Source organism: Salmo salar, chromosome ssa11 (genome assembly GCF_905237065.1).
Source record: "Salmo salar chromosome ssa11, Ssal_v3.1, whole genome shotgun sequence".
Taxonomy (NCBI): domain Eukaryota; kingdom Metazoa; phylum Chordata; class Actinopteri; order Salmoniformes; family Salmonidae; genus Salmo; species Salmo salar.
The window spans coordinates 107,425,694-107,443,362 of record NC_059452.1 but is presented as its reverse complement, the minus strand read 5'-3'; the positions used below and the strand labels follow the sequence as shown (position 1 = coordinate 107,443,362).

General features: G+C 47.6%; 1 protein-coding gene across 1 annotated transcript in view; it reads right to left on the bottom strand.

Annotated features, from left to right (window-relative positions):
- mtus2a (microtubule associated tumor suppressor candidate 2a) overlaps window positions 1–6,194 on the bottom strand; it is a 160,594-nt gene extending 154,400 nt beyond the window's left edge. The window contains exon 1 of the mRNA XM_045688911.1: window positions 6,079–6,194. The gene's annotated coding sequence lies outside the window, so the exon portion shown is untranslated. The remainder of the gene's footprint in view (window positions 1–6,078) is intronic.
- Between the last annotated feature and the right edge of the window lie 11,475 nt (window positions 6,195–17,669).

Genomic DNA, 17,669 nt, shown 5'->3' with positions numbered 1-17,669 from the left:
GCAATATTAACCAGGGGAAATTGTGTCACTTCTCTTACGTTCATTGCACACAGAGTCAGGGTATATGCAACAGTTTGGGCCGCCTGGCTCGTTGCGAACTAATTTGCCAGGATTTTACATAATTATGACATAACATTGAAACTTGTGCAATGTAACAGGAATATTTAGACTTAGGGATGCCACCCGTTAGATAAAATAAGGAACGGTTCCGTATTTCACTGAAAGAATAAATGTGATAGTTTCCGGATTTGACCTTATTAATGACCCAAGGCTCGTATTTCTGTGTGTTTATTATATTATAATTAAGTCTATGATTTGATAGAGCAGTCTGACTGAGCGATGGTTGGCACCAGCAGGCTACTAAGCATTCATTCAAACAGCACTTACGTGAATTTTGCCAGCAGCTCTTCAAGCATTGCTCTGTTTATGACTTCAAGCCTGTCAACTCCCAAGATTAGGCTGGTGTAACCGATGTGAAATGGCTAGCTAGTTAGCGGGTGCGCGCTAATAGCGTTTCAAACGTCACTCGCTCTGAGACTTGGAGTAGTTGTTCCCCTTGCTCTGCATGGGTAACGCTACTTCGAGGGTGGCTGTTGTCCATGTGTTCCTGGTTCGAGCCCAGGTAGGAGCGAGGAGAGGGACGGAAGCTATACTGTTACACTGGCAATACTAAAGTGCCTATAAGAACATCCAATAGTCAAAGGTATATGAAATACAAATTGTATAGAGAGAAATAGTCCAATAATTCCTATAATAACTACAACCTAAAACTTCTTACCTGGGAATATTGAAGACTCATGTTAAAAGGAACCACCAGCTGTCATATGTTCTCATGTTCTGAGCAAGGCACTTAAACGTTAGCTTTCTTACATGGCACATATTGCACTTTTACTTTCTTCTCCAACACTTTGTTTTTGCATTATTTAAACCAAATGTAACATGTTTCATTATTTATTTGAGGCTAAATTGATTTTATTGATGTATTATATTAAGTTAAAATAAGTGTTCATTCAGTATTGTTGTAATTGTCATTATTACAAATAAATACATGTAAAAAAATCGGCCGATTAATCGGTATCGGCTTTTTTTTGGGTCCTCCAATAAACGGCATCGGCGTTGAAAAATCATAATCGGTTGACCTCTAATACACACACTACATATGCTCACACACACAAAAACACACACACACACGTAACAGTGTAGGTTCCGTCCCTCTCTTCGCCCCAACCCGGGCTCGAACCAGGGACCCTTGCACACATCAACAACTGACACCCCACGAAGCATCGTTACCCATCGCGCCACAAAAGCCGCGGCCCTTGCAACGCAAGGGGAAACCCTACTTCAAGTCTCAGAGCGGGTGACGTCACCGATTGAAACGCTATTAGCGCGCACCACCGCTAACTAACTAGCCATTTCACATCGGTTACACACACACACACACACACACACACACACACACACACACACACACACACACACACACACACACACACACGCATATTAATGCCACTCACAGTCTTCACATATGCTGCTGCTACGCTGTTTCTGTATCTGTTAATTATCTATCCTGACTGACTAGTCACTTTTACCACTACCTACATTATATTACCTCTACTACCTGGTACCCCTACCTACATTATATTACCTACAACTACCTAGTACCCCTACCTACATTATATTACCTCTACTACCTGGTACCCCTACCTACATTATATTACCTACAACTACCTGGTACCCCTACCTACATTATATTACCTCTACTACCTGGTACCCCTACCTACATTATATTACCTCTACTACCTGGTACCCCTACCTACATTATATTACCTCTACTACCTGGTACCCCTACCTACATTATATTACCTCTACTACCTGGTACCCCTACCTACATTATATTACCTCTACTACCTGGTACCCCTACCTACATTATATTACCTCTATTACCTGGTACCCCTACCTACATTATATTACCTCTACTACCTGGTACCCCTACCTACATTATATTACCTCAACTACCTGGTACCCCTACCTACATTATATTACCTCTACTACCTGGTACCCCTACCTACATTATATTACCTACAACTACCTGGTACCCCTACCTACATTATATTACCTACAACTACCTGGTACCCCTACCTACATTATATTACCTCTATTACCTGGCACCCCTACCTACATTATATTACCTCAACTACCTGGTACCCCTACCTACATTATATTACCTCTATTACCTGGTACCCCTACCTACATTATATTACCTCAACTACCTGGTACCCCTACCTACATTATATTACCTCTACTACCTGGTACCCCTACCTACATTATATTACCTCTACTACCTGGTACCCCTACCTACATTATATTACCTCTACTACCTGGTACCCCTACCTACATTATATTACCTACAACTACCTGGTACCCCTACCTACATTATATTACCTACCCAACTACCTGGTACCCCTACCTACATTATATTACCTCAACTACCTGGTACCCCTACCTACATTATATTACCTCAACTACCTGGTACCCCTACCTACATTATATTACCGCTACTACCTGGTACCCCTACCTACATTATATTACCTACAACTACCTGGTACCCCTACCTACATTATATTACCTCTACTACCTGGTACCCCTACCTACATTATATTACCTAAACTACCTGGTACCCCTACCTACATTATATTACCTCAACTACCTGGTACCCCTACCTACATTATATTAACTCTACTACCTGGTACCCCTACCTACATTATATTACCTACAACTACCTGGTACCCCTACCTACATTATATTACCTACAACTACCTGGTACCCCTACCTACATTATATTACCTCAACGACCTGGTACCCCTACCTACATTATATTACCTACAACGACCTGGTACCCCTACCTACATTATATTACCTCAACTACCTGGTACCCCTACCTACATTATATTACCTCTACTACCTGGTACCCCTACCTACATTATATTACCTCTACTACCTGGTACCCCTACCTACATTATATTACCTACAACTACCTGGTACCCCTACCTACATTATATTACCTCAACTACCTGGTACCCCTACCTACATTATATTACCTACAACGACCTGGTACCCCTACCTACATTATATTACCTCTACGACCTGGTACCCCTACCTACATTATATTACCTCAACTACCTGGTACCCCTACCTACATTATATTACCTCAACTACCTGGTACCCCTACCTACATTATATTACCTCAACTACCTGGTACCCCTACCTACATTATATTACCTCAACTACCTGGTACCCCTACCTACATTATATTACCTCTACTACCTGGTACCCCTACCTACATTATATTACCTCTACTACCTGGTACCCCTACCTACGTTATATTCCTCAACTACCTGGTACCCCTACCTACATTATCCTGTTGGGGCTAGGGGGCAGCATTTGCACGGCTGGATAAAAAAATTTACCCGATTTAATCTGGTTACTAATCCTACCCAGTAACTAGAATATGCATATACTTATTATATATGGATAGAAAACACCCTAATGTTTCTAAAACTGTTTGAATGGTGTCTGTGAGTATAACAGAACTCATTTGGCAGGCAAAACCCTGAGACATTTTCTGACAGGAAGTGGATACCTGATGTGTTGTATTACCTTTAAACCTATGCCATTGAAAAACACAGGGGCTGAGGAATATTTTGGCACTTCCTATTGCTTCCACTAGATGTCACCAGCCTTTACAAAGTGTTTTGAGTCTTCTGGAGGGAGATCTGACCGAACAAGAGCCATGGAACGATGATGGCCCATTAGACACCTGGCGCGCTAGTTCATGTTGGGTACCCTCGTTCCAATACGTTATAAAAGAGAATGCATTCGTCCACCTTGAATATTATTCATGTTCTGGTTAAAAAAGGCCCTAATGATTTATGCTATACAACGTTTGACATGTTTGAACGAACGTAAATATATTTTTTCCCCTCGTTCATGAAGTGAAGTCCGGCGGGCTTAGATCATGTGCTAACAAGACAGAGATTTTTGGACATAAATGATGAGCTTTTTTGAACAAAACTACATTCGTTATGGACCTGTGATACCTGGAAGTGACATCTGATGAAGAGAATCAAAGGTAATGGATTATTTACATAGATCTCCCCAACATGACGGCTAGTCTGTATCGCAACGCGTATTTTTCTGGGCGCAGTGCTCAGATTATTGCAAAGTGTGATTTCCCAGTAAGGTTATTTTTAAATCTGGCAAGTTGATTGCGTTCAAGAGATGTAAATCTATAATTCTTTAAATGACAATATAATATTTTACCAATGTTTTCTAATTTTAATTATTTAATTTGTGGTGCTGACTTGAATGCCGGTTATTGGAGGGAAACGATTTCCTGAACATCAACGCCACAGTAAAACGCTGTTTTTGGATATAAATATGAACTTGATAGAACTAAAAATGCATGCATTGTCTAACATAATGTCCTAGGAGTGTCATCTGATGGAGATTGTAAAAGGTTAGTGCATCATTTTAGCTGATTTATGGTTTTGGTGACGCCTGTCTTTGAATTGGCACAACATTACACACAACTCTTGTAAATGTACTGTCCTAACATACTCTAAATTTATGCTTTCGCCGTAAAACCTTTTTGAAATCGTAAAACGTGGTTAGATTAAGGAGATGTTTATCTTTCAAAGGGTGTAAAATAGTTGTATGTTTGAAAAATTTGAATTTTGACATTTATTTGGATTCAAATTTGCCGCTCTTGAAATGCACCTGCTGTTGATGGAGTGCACCACGGGGGGGGACGCTTGCGTCCCACCTAGCCCATAGAGGTTATATTACCTCTACTACCTGGTACCCCTACCTACATTATATTACCTACAACTACCTGGTACCCCTACCTGGTACCCCTATCTACATTATATTACCTACAACTACCTGGTACCCCTACCTACATTATATTACCTCAACTACCTGGTACCCCTACCTACATTATATTACCTACAACTACCTGGTACCCCTACCTACATTATATTACCTCAACTACCTCAACTACCTCGTACCCCTGCACATTGACTAGGTACTGGTACTCCCTGTATATAGCCATGTTATTACCTGGTACTCCCTGTATATAGCCATGTTATTACCTGGTACTCCCTGTATATAGCCATATTATTACCTGGTACTCCCTGTATATAGCCATGTTATTACATGGTACTTCCTGTATATAGCCATGTTATTACCTGGTACTTCCTGTATATAGCCATGTTATTACCTGGTACTTCCTGTATATAACCATGTTATTACCTGGTACTCCCTGTATATAGCCATGTTATTACCTGGTACTTCCTGTATATAGCCATGTTATTATCTGGTACTTCCTGTATATAACCATGTTATTACCTGGTACTTCCTGTATATAGCCATGTTATTACCTCATACTTCCAGCACATTGACATTTCTTTTACTATTTTCAATTTTTATTTGCAGGCACACACACACACACACACACACACACACACACACACACACACACACACACACACACACACACACACACACACACACACACACACACACTTTAGGCCAATATAAAATGTCATAATATATCTGTGTCAATCTGATAAATTTAATTTAAACATCTATAAATTAATTGAAATTAATTTAATTTAAACATCTTGATGCCATACAAGTAAGCTAAAATCATTAAAGATATAGCGCCCCATAGCCTATAGCCCCGAGATCTTCTAAAAGTAGCCTCATACCGCTAGTAAACACAAAACGCTGCATTATTTAAAACAATTACTAATATTTCAGATTAGCCTAAGAAAGGATGCCGTAATACCATTACTATAGATCAACACTAGCCTACATGTTGTTCTGTAGACTAAGTAGTCTTTTTCCTGCTCGGTATCACCACGCTGTTCTCTACCTACCTGCCCGGTAGGAAGCATGTGGATCTCACCGCTAAACAACAACGGTCAAGTCACATCGTCACAATAACACACAAAGACATTTTCCAGCCAAATTTGGCGATTCAACAAAGAATGACTGTATAGTAAAAAAGACTATTACCGTTTTGCTTTCGTTGGCTTCAGCAGACTGCCGTCTAAGCCGTTCCTGGGCAGGGGAGCCTATTCTGTCGCTAAAACCTTACTCCCAGCAGATGGAGAGAAATGCGATGCAGAGAACAGGAGAATAGGAGACTGGGACGGATGCTGCGGAGAGAGACGGAGGGGATGGGGGGGGCTAGAGAGAGACGGAGGAGATGGGGGGCTAGAGAGAGACGGAGGAGATGGGGGGGCTAGAGAGAGATGGAGGGGATGGGGGCTAGAGAGAGACGGAGAGGATGGGGGGGCTAGAGAGAGATGGAGGGGATGGGGGCTAGAGAGAGACGGAGGAGATGGGGGGGCTAGAGAGAGATGGAGGGGATGGGGGCTAGAGAGAGATGGAGGGGATGGGGGGCTAGAGAGAGATGGAGGAGATGGGGGCTAGAGAGAGATGGAGGGGATGGGGGGCTAGAGAGAGATGGAGGGGATGGGGGCTAGAGAGAGATGGAGGGGGGGGCTAGAGAGAGATGGAGGGGATGGGGGGGCTAGAGAGAGACGGAGGAGATGGGGGGGCTAGAGAGAGATGGAGGGGATGGGGGGGCTAGAGAGAGATGGAGGGGGGCTAGAGAGAGATGGAGGAGATGGGGGGCTAGAGAGAGATGGAGGGGATGGGGGCTAGAGAGAGATGGAGGGGATGGGGGGCTAGAGAGAGATGCTACCGTCTAGTTGGGGGGGGCTAGAGAGAGATGCTACCGCTAGTTGGGGGGGGCTAGAGAGAGATGCTAGTAGTGGGGGGGCTAGAGAGATGAGTAGGGGGGGGCTAGAGAGAGATGCTACCGTTCTAGTGGGGGGGCTAGAGAGAGATGCAGAGGGGGGGGCTAGAGAGAGATGGAGGGGGGGGGCTAGAGAGAGACGGAGGAGATGGGGGGCTAGAGAGAGATGGAGGGGTGGGGGGCTAGAGAGAGACGGAGGGGATGGGGGCTAGAGAGAGATGGAGGGGGGCTAGAGAGAGATGGAGGGGGGGCTAGAGAGAGATGGAGGAGATGGGGGGGCTAGAGAGAGATGGAGGAGATGGGGGGCTAGAGAGAGATGGAGGAGATGGGGGGGCTAGAGAGAGATGGAGGGGGGGCTAGAGAGAGATGGAGGGGATGGGGGGGCTAGAGAGAGACGGAGGAGATGGGGGGCTAGAGAGAGATGGAGGGGATGGGGGGCTAGAGAGAGATGGAGGGGGGCTAGAGAGAGATGGAGGAGATGGGGGGCTAGAGAGAGATGGAGGGGATGGGGGCTAGAGAGAGATGGAGGGGATGGGGGGCTAGAGAGAGATGCTACCGTTCTAGTTGGGGGGGGCTAGAGAGAGATGCTACCGTTCTAGTTGGGTGGGGGCTAGAGAGAGATGCTACCGTTCTAGTTGGGGGGGCTGAGAGAGATGCTACCGTTCTAGTGGGGGGGCTAGAGAGAGATGCTACCGTTCTAGTGGGGGGGGCTAGAGAGAGATGCTACCGTTCTAGTTGGGGGGGGGCTAGAGAGAGATGCTACCGTTCTAGTTGGGGGGGGCTAGAGAGAGACGGAGGAGATGGGGGGGGGGCTAGAGAGAGATGGAGGGGGTGGGGGGCTAGAGAGAGACGGAGGGGATGGGGGGCTAGAGAGAGACGGAGGGGGGGCTAGAGAGAGACGGAGGAGATGGGGGCTAGAGAGAGACGGAGGAGATGGGGGGCTAGAGAGAGACGGAGGGGATGGGGGGGCTAGAGAGAGATGGAGGAGATGGGGGGCTAGAGAGAGATGGAGGGGGGCTAGAGAGAGATGGAGGGGATGGGGGGCTAGAGAGAGATGGAGCAGATGGGGGGCTAGAGAGAGATGGAGGAGATGGGGGCTAGAGAGAGACGGAGGGGGTGGGGGGCTAGAGAGAGATGGAGGGGATGGGGGGGCTAGAGAGAGATGGAGGGGGGGCTAGAGAGAGATGGAGGGGATGGGGGGCTAGAGAGAGATGGAGCAGATGGGGGGCTAGAGAGAGATGGAGGAGATGGGGGCTAGAGAGAGATGGAGCAGATGGGGGGCTAGAGAGAGATGGAGCAGATGGGGGGCTAGAGAGAGATGGAGGAGATGGGGGCTAGAGAGAGATGGAGCAGATGGGGGGCTAGAGAGAGATGGAGGAGATGGGGGCTAGAGAGAGATGGAGCAGATGGGGGCTAGAGAGAGATGGAGGAGATGGGGGCTAGAGAGAGATGGAGCAGATGGGGGGCTAGAGAGAGATGGAGGGGATGGGGGCTAGAGTGAGATGGAGCAGATGGGGGGCTAGAGAGAGATGGAGGGGATGGGGGCTAGAGAGAGATGCTACCGTTCTAGTTGGGGGGGGCTAGAGAGAGATGCTACCGTTCTAGTTGGGGGGGCTAGAGAGAGATGCTACCGTTCTAGTGGGGGGGGCTAGAGAGAGATGCTACCGTTCTAGTTGGGGGGGGCTAGAGAGAGATGCTACCGTTCTAGTGGGGGGGGCTAGAGAGAGATGCTACCGTTCTAGTGGGGGGCTAGAGAGAGATGCTACCGTTCTAGTTGGGGGGGGCTAGAGAGAGATGCTACCGTTCTAGTTGGGGGGGGCTAGAGAGAGATGCTACCGTTCTAGTGGGGGGGCTAGAGAGAGATGCTACCGTTCTAGTTGGGGGGGGCTAGAGAGAGATGCTACCGTTCTAGTTGGGGGGGCTAGAGAGAGATGCTACCGTTCTAGTTGGGGGGGCTAGAGAGAGATGCTACCGTTCTAGTTGGGGGGGCTAGAGAGAGATGCTACCGTTCTAGTTGGGGGGGGCTAGAGAGAGATGCTACCGTTCTAGTTGGGGGGGCTAGAGAGAGATGCTACCGTTCTAGTTGGGGGGGGCTGAGAGAGATGCTACCGTTCTAGTTGGGGGGCTAGAGAGAGATGCTACCGTTCTAGTGGGGGGGGGCTAGAGAGAGATGCTACCGTTCTAGTGGGGGGGGCTAGAGAGAGATGCTACCGTTCTAGTTGGGGGGGGCTAGAGAGAGATGCTACCGTTCTAGTTGGGGGGGGCTAAAGAGAGATGCTACCGTTCTAGTGGGGGGGGCTAGAGAGAGATGCTACCGTTCTAGTTGGGGGGGGCTAGAGAGAGATGCTACCGTTCTAGTGGGGGGGGGCTAGAGAGAGATGCTACCATTCTAGTTGGGGGGGGCTAGAGAGAGATGCTACCGTTCTAGTTGGGGGGGCTAGAGAGAGATGCTACCGTTCTAGTTGGGGGGGGCTAGAGAGAGATGCTACCGTTCTAGTTGGGGGGGGCTAGAGAGAGATGCTACCGTTCTAGTGGGGGGGGGCTAGAGAGAGATGCTACCGTTCTAGTTGGGGGGGCTAGAGAGAGATGCTACCGTTCTAGTTGGGGGGGGTGGCTAGAGAGAGATGGAGGGGGGGCTAGAGAGAGACGCTACCGTTCTAGTTGGGGGGGGCTAGAGAGAGATGCTACCGTTCTAGTGGGGGGGGGCTAGAGAGAGATGCTACCGTTCTAGTGGGGGGGGCTAGAGAGAGATGCTACCGTTCTAGTTGGGGGGGGGCTAGAGAGAGATGCTACCGTTCTAGTTGGGGGGGGGGTGGCTAGAGAGAGATGGAGGGGGGGCTAGAGAGAGACGCTACCGTTCTAGTTGGGGGGGACATCCTTTGCTTGTGTAACAGCCTAACATAACCCTGCTACTTTCAAAGCTGCTTCCCTGGACCCAGACTGAGCATAGTTCCTAATTTTATTTAAATGCATTAGAAGCCCAAGAGAGATTCAGTAAATCTATTATTATTCCCAACTCCCAGTCATTGTTCAGTAGGACTGTAGATGTAATAACTATACACAATACCCTATGAATATTTCATTTAAGTGTTGTGGCGTACTGCGAGGCCTGGTGACAAACGGAGTCTACATCACGGGGCAGGTGGCTCCCTCTGCTGGACGTGCCAGGTCACGACGGGTCCTCCGGCAAGGACTAAGTGGGTCTGATTGCTCACCAGCCGTACGGGGGCCACATAAAGCCGCCAGAAGGGAAGCGCACGGTAGTGTTGGAGATAGTTAGAGGTTGTTACTGGATAGACGTCCTCACGGTCTGCTTGAACCAAGGGGCTTGGTGTTCTACCCCAGAGGATTTCCCGGGAAGACGAAAGAGCGTCTTCGAACGACCCGGAAGAAGAAAGAGACCTGGAAGAGACCAGTTTCTTTTCTTTCCCTTCTTTATTGTTTTGAAATAAACACCCTTGAAACTGTGGTATCACACTTGTGTCTGATCTGTGTAAAACGTCTCGCTCAAACCCACCTGTTCTGCCGCTGTGTGTGAAAGCCTGGCCTATTGTCTTCCAGTGGCAGCAGAGATCGCACATGAGGACGGATGAAATTAATGGAGAGTCAATGGAGATTTTCCCTTAAACAATAAGATATAACAGATGTTTTTATGTTAGCATTCTGACACTGTTACAATGTTTTATTTGGTCAGAGTCGTAAAAGAGGGGGGAAACAAACCCACAATGTTAGATAGAGTACACGCTCTGCAGTGATCGGGGCCGGCCAATCACGTGACTTCAAATGTGGACGTGGAGAGATGGCGTAAGGTGATGCCGAGTTTGAATCGAAGCAAAGCGCCATGTTGGTGAAGTCCTGAATGGAGTGGTAGAGTCAAAACGTAACAAACAGGAAGGATACGTCCATGTCAGATTAGGAATCGCTTCTTGATGGGATGTATTTGTTGAGTTAGGAGAAATATTTGACGTGTCAAAAATAGTGAAGTATGCACGTGGAAAAGTGGAGTGTGTCAGAGTGACCGGGAGTGTGTCAGAGTGACCGGGAGTGTGTCAGAGTGACCGGAGTGACCGGGAGTGTGTCAGAGTGACCGGGAGTGTGTCAGAGTGACCAGGAGTGTGTCAGAGTGACCGGGAGTGTGTCAGAGTGACCGGAGTGACCGGGAGTGTGTCAGAGTGACCAGGAGTGTGTCAGAGTAGGAGTGTGTCAGAGTAGGAGTGTGTCAGAGTGACCGGGAGTGTGTCAGAGTGACCAGGAGTGTGTCAGAGTAGGAGTGTGTCAGAGTGACCGGGAGTGTGTCAGAGTGACCGGGTGTGTGTCAGAGTGACCAGGAGTGTGTCAGAGTGACCGGGAGTGTGTCAGAGTGACCGGGAGTGTGTCAGAGTGACCAGGAGTGTGTCAGAGTGACCAGGAGGGTGTCAGAGTGACCAGGAGTGTGTGAGAGTAGGAGTGTGTCAGAGTAGGAGTGTGTCAGAGTGACCGGGAGTGTGTCAGAGTGACTGGGAGTGTGTCAGAGTAGGAGTGTGACGAGTGACCGGGAGTGTGTCAGAGTGACCGGGAGTGTGTCAGAGTGACCGGGAGTGTGTCAGAGTGACCGGGAGTGTGTCAGAGTGACCAGGAGTGTGTCAGAGTGACCAGGAGTGTGTCAGAGTGACCAGGACTTTATTCTGATTCATTGTATTTCTGAAGAACAGAGGAAGAGTGCAGTGGGCCTCCACCCAGTACCCAGCCCTGAACGTAGTCCCTGTCACTAGCCGGCCAGCCTCCACCCAGTACCCAGCCCTGAACTTAGTCCCTGTCACAAGCCAGCCTCCATCCAGTACCCAGCCCTGAACTTAGTCCCTGTCACAAGCCAGCCTCCATCCAGTACCCAGCCCTGAACTTAGTCCCTGTCACAAGCCAGCCTCCACCCAGTACCCAGCCCTGAACATAGTCCCTGTCACTAGCCGGCCTCCACCCAGTACCCAGCCCTGAACCTTAGTCCCTGTCACTAGCCGGCCTCCACCCAGTACCCAGCCCTGAACCTTAGTCCCTGTCACTAGCCGTCCAGCCTCCACCCAGTACCCAGCCCTGAACCTTAGTCCCTGTCACTAGCCGGCCTCCACCCAGTACCCAGCCCTGAACATAGTCCCTGTTACTAGCCAGCCTCCACCCAGTACCCAGCCCTGAACGTAGTCCCTGTCACTAGCCGGCCTCCATCCAGTACCCAGCCCTGAACATAGTCCCTGTCACTAGCCGGCCTCCACCCAGTACCCAGCCCTGAACTTAGTCCCTGTCACTAGCCGGCCTCCACCCAGTACCCAGCCCTGAACTTAGTCCCTGTCACTAGCCGGCCTCCATCCTGTACCCAGCTTCTTACTCAACCCTGCACGTTAGAGGTTGCTGACCTATATGCAGCGCATTCGGAAAGTATTCAGACCCCTTCACTTTTTCCACATTTTGTCGGTGTCCTCACTGTCCCCGGTGTCCTCACTGTCCCCGGTGTCCTCGGTGTCCTCAATGTCCCCGGTGTCCTCAATGTCCACAATGTCCCCGGTGTCCTCAATGTCCTCAGTGTCCTCAATGTCCCCGGTGTCCTCAATGTCCACAATGTCCCCGGTGTCCTCAATGTCCCCGGTGTCCTCAATGTCCACAATGTCCCCGGTGTCCTCAATGTCCTCGGTGTCCTCAATGTCCCCGGTGTCCTCAATGTCCCCGGTGTCCTCAATGTCCCCGGTGTCCTCAATGTCCCCGGTGTCCTCAATGTCCTCGGTGTCCTCAATGTCCTCGGTGTCCTCAATGTCCCCGGTGTCCTCAATGTCCACGATGTCCCCGGTGTCCTCAATGTCCTCGGTGTCCCCGGTGTCCTCAATGTCCTCGGTGTCCTCAATGTCCTCGGTGTCCTCAATGTCCCCGGTGTCCTCAATGTCCACAATGTCCCCGGTGTCCTCAGTGTCCTCAATGTCCCCGGTGTCCTCAGTGTCCTCAATGTCCCCGGTGTCCTCAATGTCCCCCGGTGTCCCCGGTGTCCTCAATGTCCTCAATGTCCCCGGTGTCCCCGGTGTTCTCAATGTCCTCGGTGTCCTCGGTGGGCATCTGTCTTGTGATGGTCTAAGGGTGGCAGGTGGTTAGATGATGTTAAAACATCTGAAAGATGACAGCGAACGACAGGTTTAACTCTTCTGATCAGTCTGTAGCTTCAAACTTATGCGATGGTGCCTTGAGAGCAGGCCAGCAGTGGAGAATACCCTCTCTGTGCTAGCGAAGCCACTGGGGATGCTAACCACCCTTCGGGCCACTCTTTTCAGGCCGGGCAGAGATGCAGAGTTATTATTGTTTTTTTCTATAGATAGGGCTGAAGGATTTTAGGGTACATAACCCTATCAAAATGGAAAGCTTCTTGAAAGAGGTAATATGTCAGGCCTATTGGGCCAAAATCAATGATAGACTACTGTATAGATCAGGGGTATTCAACCCCTACGAGGTTCAGAGTCTGCTCTTATTCTGTTCTACCTGATGATGAAATGAACACACCTGGTGTCCCAGGTCTAAATCAAGCCCTGGTTAGAGGGGAACAATGAAAAGAATTCAGTGGAACTGGCTTCGAGGTCCAGAGTTGAGTTTGAGGGGTATAGAAAATAGAATGACAGTGAATGAAACATTTAAGAGATCTGTTTTTTTGTGTTTTTTTTTATAAATACTTTGCTACAATAACACACTTAGCTAGCTACCCACCTCGATTCATTTCTGTTAGCATGTTCACCTAGTAAGTACACCATCATGCTTTAGGGATACGTGTCTTTTCAGATTCCACAATGATTCTTTAGTTGTGGACACATTACATCACAGCACTCCCTCTGTTGCTCTTGGTCCTCCTAATCTTTGTAAGTCACATTGATTTTGCACCTGTGTTTTATCAGTTTCTACATGAAAATATTTAGCGAACGCCATGACAGTAGCTAAAGCAAAGAAAATAGCACACAAGGAGGCCTACAAATGCATGCTGGGCCGGGCGTGCTGGTGAAGTGAGAGCTACCGGAGCGGTAATTGGAGCGAAATTGGAGTAGGCGAGAAGGATAAAGCTCCAGCCTTTGGGAAATCCACTCTGCTCTCCAGAGTACACAATCACACTGCTGCTCTCTCATTTAGCTATTTGCACCTTACGGATTGTGGTTGTTGTGGATGGCTGTTCACAAATGTAGGCTAACGATGTATTTTAATCCAATAGGCTAATGTTTGAATTGAGGAAGTTTAATATGACATGTAGTCTATTTGAAATGCTGAGTGGTTCTTAGTCACCTGTAAGGGGTGCGTAACTGGTGGCAGGGAAGTCAAACGCAGGAGAGCAGAACTTGGTAATAGCCGGAGCAGTTTAATAGTAAACCCAACGGCATCAGCAATACAAAATATGGGCACAATAACCCGACTCGCACCAGTCAAAATAAATGTGCACAAGCACTTACAATAAACAATACCACATAAAGACATGGGTGGGAACAGAGGGTTAAATACACAAAACGTAATGAGGGAAATGAAAACCAGGTGTGTGGGGAAAACAAGACAAAACAAATGGAAAATGAAAAAATGGATCGGCGATGGCTAGAAGACCGGCGACGTCGACCGCCGAGCACCGCCCGAACAAGGAGAGGCACCGCCCGAACAAGGAGAGGCACCGCCCGAACAAGGAGAGGCACCGCCCGAACATGGAGAGGCACCGCCCGAACAAGGAGAGGCACCGCCCGAACAAGGAGAGGCACCGCCCGAACATGGAGAGGCACCGCCCGAACAAGGAGAGGCACCGCCCGAACAGGGAGAGGCACCGCCCGAACAGGGAGAGGCACCGCCCGAACAGGGAGAGGAACCGCCCGAACAAGGAGAGGCACCGCCCGAACAAGGAGAGGCACCGCCCGAACATGGAGAGGCACCGCCCGAACAGGGAGAGGCACCGCCCGAACAGGGAGAGGCACCGCCCGAACAGGGAGAGGCACCGCCCGAACAAGGAGAGGCACCGCCCGAACAAGGAGAGGCACCGCCCGAACAAGGAGAGGCACCGCCCGAACAGGGAGAGGCACCGCCCGAACAAGGAGAGGCACCGACCGAACAGGGAGAGGCACCGCCCGAACAGGGAGAGGCACCGCCCGAACAAGGAGAGGCACCGCCCGAACAGGGAGAGGCACCGCCCGAACAAGGAGAGGCACCGCCCGAACAGGGAGAGGCACCGCCCGAACAGGGAGAGGCACCGCCCGAACAAGGACAGGCACCGCCCCGAACCGACTTCGGCAGAAGTCGTGACATCACCTTTCTTTTCATTTTTTTTTTTCTTAAAATACTTTTTATTCAAATCATGTGGTTGGGTTTCAATACTTCAAAACCCAAATGTTAGGTCCAGGTAGTCTGAAAAATAGATGGGTGTTGGTTAAATTGTGATTTTAATGAATGGATAGAATTTTTTTAGGGGCATTTTTTTTCTGTGAGCAAGGAGCATTTTTAGCAGTAAAGGACTTGGAGCGCTGGAGCTCGTGAGCGATGAACGAATGAGCAGGATTTCCGACATATTCTGAGTCGCACCATCGAAAGACATAGCTTGAATTGTAGCCTACAAAAACATATTCCTGCGATCCCTCAAACACATTTTCTTAAATTTAACTAGGCAAGTCAACCTGTTGGGGCTACGGGGCAGTATTTGCACGGCCGGATAAAAAACGTACCCGATTTAAACTGGTTACTACTCTTGCCCAGAAACAAGAATATGCATATAATTAGTAGATTTGGATAGAAAACACTCTAAAGTTTCTAAAACTGTTTGAATGGTGTCTGTGAGTATAACAGAACTCATATGGCAGGCCAAAACCTGAGAAGATTCCATACAGGAAGTGCCCTGTCTGACAATTTGTTGTCCTTCTGTTGCATCTCTATCGAAAATACAGCATCTGTGCAGTAATGTGACACTTTCTAAGGCTTCCATTGGCTCTCTAAAGCCGCCAGAAAGTGGAATGGGGTGTCTGCTGTCTCTGGGCAAAGAACAGCAGCAGAGTTTGTGAGTGGTCAGCCTGGGGACAGTGAGACTGAGATGCGCGTTCACAAGACTACTCCATTTTTTTCTTTCAGCCTTTGAATGAATACAACGTTGCCCGGTTGGAATATTATCACTATTTTACGAGAAAAATAGCACAAAAATGTATTTTAAACAGCATTTGACATGCTTCTAAGTACGGTAATGGAATATTTTGCATTTTTTTGTCACGAAATGCGCGTCACCCTTCGGATAGTGACCTGAACGCACGAACAAAACGGAGCTATTTGAATATAACTATGGATTATTTGGAACCAAAACAACATTTGTTGTTGAAGTAGAAGTCCTGGGAGTGCATTCTGACGAAGAACACCAAAGGTAATCCAATTTTTCTAATAGTAATTTTGAGTTTAGTGAGCCCCAAACTTGGTGGGTCTCAAAATAGCTAGCCGTGATGGCCGAGCTATGTACTCAGAATATTGCAAAATGTGCTTTCGCCGAAAAGCTATTTTAAAATCGGACACCGCGATTGCATAAAGGAGTTCTGTATCTATAATTCTTAAAATAATTATGTATTTTGTCAACGTTTATCATGAGTAATTTAGTAAATTCACCAGAAGTTTTCGGTGGGTATGCTAGTTCTGAAAATCACATGCTAATGTAAAAAGCTGTTTTTTGATATAAATATGAACTTGATTGAACAAAACATGCATGTATTGTATAACATAATGTCCTAGGAGTGTCATCTGATGAAGATCAAAGGTTAGTGCTGCATTTAGCTGGGGTTTTGGTTTTTGTGACATATATGCTTGCTTTGAAAATGGCTGTGTGATTATTTTTGGCAGGGTACTCTCCTGACATAATCTAATGTTTTGCTTTCGCTGTAAAGCCTTTTTGAAAATCGGACAATGTGGTTAGATTAACGAGAGTCTTGTCTTTAAAATGGTGTAAAATAGTCATATGTTTGAGAAATTGAAGTTATAGCATTTTTGAGGTATTTGTATTTCGCACCACGCGATTCCACTGGCTGTTGACTAGGGTGGGACGCAAACGTCCCACCTAGCCCATAGAAGTTAAGAACACAGTCCTTTTTACAATGACGGCCTACCAAAAGGCAAAAGGCCTCCTGCGGGGACGGGGACTGGGATTAAAAATACAAATATAGGACAAAACACACATCACGACAAGAGAGACACCACAACACTACATAATGAGAGACCTAAGACCAGTAGTGTAAAGTACTTAAGTAAAAATACTTTAAAGTACTACTTAAGTAGTTTTTTGGAGTATCTGTACTTTACAATTTATATTTTGGTCAACTTTTACTTTACTACATTCCTAAAGAAAATAATTAACTTTTTACTTCCTACATTTTCTATGACACCCAAAAGTACTCGTTACATTTTGAATTGTCACGTTCGTCGTAGTAAGTGGACCAAGGGGCAGCGGGTCGAGTGCTCATCTTAACTTTATTTGTGAACACTTATTAATAAACAAAACAAGAAACGAATGAACTAACTAACAGTCTTGCAGGCTAAATACAGCAGTGCATAGAACAACCTCCCACAATCCCCAAAACAAACATACTCCTAATTATAGGACCTTCAATCAGAGGCAACGATACACAGCTGGCTCCAATTGAAGGCCCCAATCCCAATTACCTAAACATAGAATTAAACACTCTAGAACAGACATAGAAATATACAATATAGAACAATGACCAAAAGCCCGGAATACATAAATCAAACACCCTTCTACATAAACACATACTCAAAACCATATAAAACAAATACCCCCTGCCACGTCCTGACCAAACTATAATAACAAATAACCCCTAATACTGGTCAGGACGTG